A 2500-nucleotide genomic window follows, 5' to 3' on the forward strand; every position below is an offset into this window, starting at 1 on the left:
ACCGTTGCAACTCTGCCATCAATCATTATGTTAAGCCCGCCTAACAAATACACAATTTGATTGGCCTGATAGATGTTTAATTTTTCAAGCTCACAAGCCAACGGAGAGTTGCTAGACTAGCCCTGGCAGCAAATATAATTTGCTGCCGCTAGGGTGCGTCTAGATTTCTAGGCTAACTACTACTATGACTGTATTAAGGAATTAAAGTATCTGATGCCAACAAAGCAACAGAAGGTTTTAAAAATATACAAAAGCATTTCAAGCTTGCAGTTTCTAATGACTGAAATGTTACGAAGAGATGACTGGTAAGGATAGGTATAGGTAACTTTTCACTCAGACCATTCTGTAGTGTGTGTGTGTGTGTGTGTGTGTGTGTGTGTGTGTGTGTGTGTGTGTGTCTGTGTGAGTGTGAGTGTGTGAATTGGTGAATGTGACACACTAATCTATATAGACCTATTGAGTGCTCGTAGGAGTAGAGTGCTGTCCATTCACAGTGTACCCATTTACCATTTTGCAAACAACTGTACAGAAGCATGTGAAATAACAGCTATCAGTTGCCCTTTGGTGTAGCCCATAGCTAACCTCTAACACACCTGCACTTACTATGCACTTACCATGCACTTTCCATGCACTTACCATGCACTTTTCTTCCCTCCTTTTACTTTCTCGTTAGACTACACTTTGTACTCGAGTACATCTGCACTCTCATCCTCTAGTACTAGTGTTTATTATTACCTAAGGTCTCCCTTGCAGTGCAGTTTGAATGTTGCTTCTTATTTTGTAAGACACTTTGGATAAACAAAACTTTTGTTCAATGAATAAATGTAAATGTAAATGTCCCCAATCTCAATGTGAAATGTGACTGCTAGTTAATTAGCCATGACCCCGGCGTTACTGGCTTAATTACCATCTCCACAATATCCAGCCTTGCATAGGCAACAGACAGCAAAGCAATATCCAGCCAGCATCAGCCTTCTTTGCATTGCTGGATGAGGCTGCCCTTCACTCTGCCTGCAGAAAAATAAAAGAGAAAGGGAAAAAAAGCCCCTTAATATAGGTAGCTGTTGTAGAAGCCTGTTGAGAATCAGTGCCATGTGAGCAGAAAATCCATAACGCATAAAAAGCACGGCGATAGATGTGTGGGGAGTCACGTGACGCTGGGAAAATAAGCCTCTTTCCAGAGAGCACTCTCGTCCAACTGTTGCATAGCAACCCCCTGTTAATAGCGGCCTTTTGCTCACCTCCTCAGAGGCACTGAAAGGTTTCGCTCAGAGAGCGGAGAGTGAAGTTGCTCGCAAGGAACTGCTTTCGTTTTTTTTTTTTTTTTTCGTTTTTTTTATGTCCGGACGCCCTTTCTTCTCATCGCCTGTGGGCGTTTGTGCATCGTTGCAGCCGCGTGTCTGTGTTTGTGTGTGTATGAGATTGTGCATGCTTGTGTGTTGTGTGCATGTGCATACATATATATGTGTCTAGAGTAATAAGCCCCCCCCCACCCCCACCCCGCACTCACAATATGACAAACGGCTCATGTTTCAATTTGCTGCCGCATAACAAAGCAGGCACAACTCTGCGCACAAAGTACCATGCTCACCACACTCCCTAAATGCATTAATTTATTTGCATTGTGCTAATGACGGGGAGCCCAATTTGTACGCCATTGAATTACACCCTCCACCCCACCTCACCACCACCCCCAAATCCCACCAGCATTAATATTTAGATGCATGACTTCAATTTGAAGGCCTGGTGGAGAAAGCCAGACTGCTCTTGCTCTCATTTGCAAAGCGCTTCATTTTTAATTGGGGCTTTCTAATGATTTTCAGACTCACTTGACAGCTAGTCTGGCTCCTCTGCTTCACCAAGAGTATTTTGTGCACTTTTTTTTTCTTCTTTTTTTGATGTATTCTTTTTAAGTGCATCATACTTTTTACATGCTCTCTCTCTCCCACTCCCTCATTGCCCCCAAACACATACATGTTTCTCTCTCTCTTTATCTCTCTCTCTCTGGTACTGTATCTCTCTTTTTCTGGTCTCTCTCTCTTTCTCTTTCTCTTTCTTTCTTTGGTCTATCTCTCTCTCTCTCTCTTTCTCTCTCTCTGGTCTATCTATCTCTCTCTCTCTCTGGTCTCTCTCTCTCCATCTCTTTCTCAATACTTTCCCTCGTTTGGTGTGACATTACACATATTCCACACGCTCGCTCAATACATCGGACGCTGTCTGGAGAGCCCCCTCAGATCAATGTGTTTTTAAGTAAACACATGTTGGCTCACATTTACTCTGAATAAAGCAGTCTTGTGCCTCTCCCCTCACAGTTGGTTTACCAGATCTGAAGACCCTACCTGAATATTTTATGGACTCTCTGACAGTGCATGAACTTTTAACTCCTCTCTACAAACCACAACCAGCATGTCCGTATAGGCCAGATGGAGCCAGCCAAGTGTTTAGAGACTTTTCATGCTTGTTATTCATCATGAGAAGATATCCCTGTCCTAAATGTTAG

The 2500-nt window shown here is 43.0% G+C and overlaps 1 protein-coding gene across 1 annotated transcript in view; it reads left to right on the plus strand.

Moving 5' to 3' along the window:
• The window catches only part of dock4b (dedicator of cytokinesis 4b), a 129927-nt gene that overhangs the window by 106323 nt on the left and 21104 nt on the right, over positions 1-2500 (plus strand).

This window comes from Alosa sapidissima, chromosome 22 (genome assembly GCF_018492685.1).
Source record: "Alosa sapidissima isolate fAloSap1 chromosome 22, fAloSap1.pri, whole genome shotgun sequence".
Lineage (NCBI taxonomy): Eukaryota > Metazoa > Chordata > Actinopteri > Clupeiformes > Clupeidae > Alosa > Alosa sapidissima.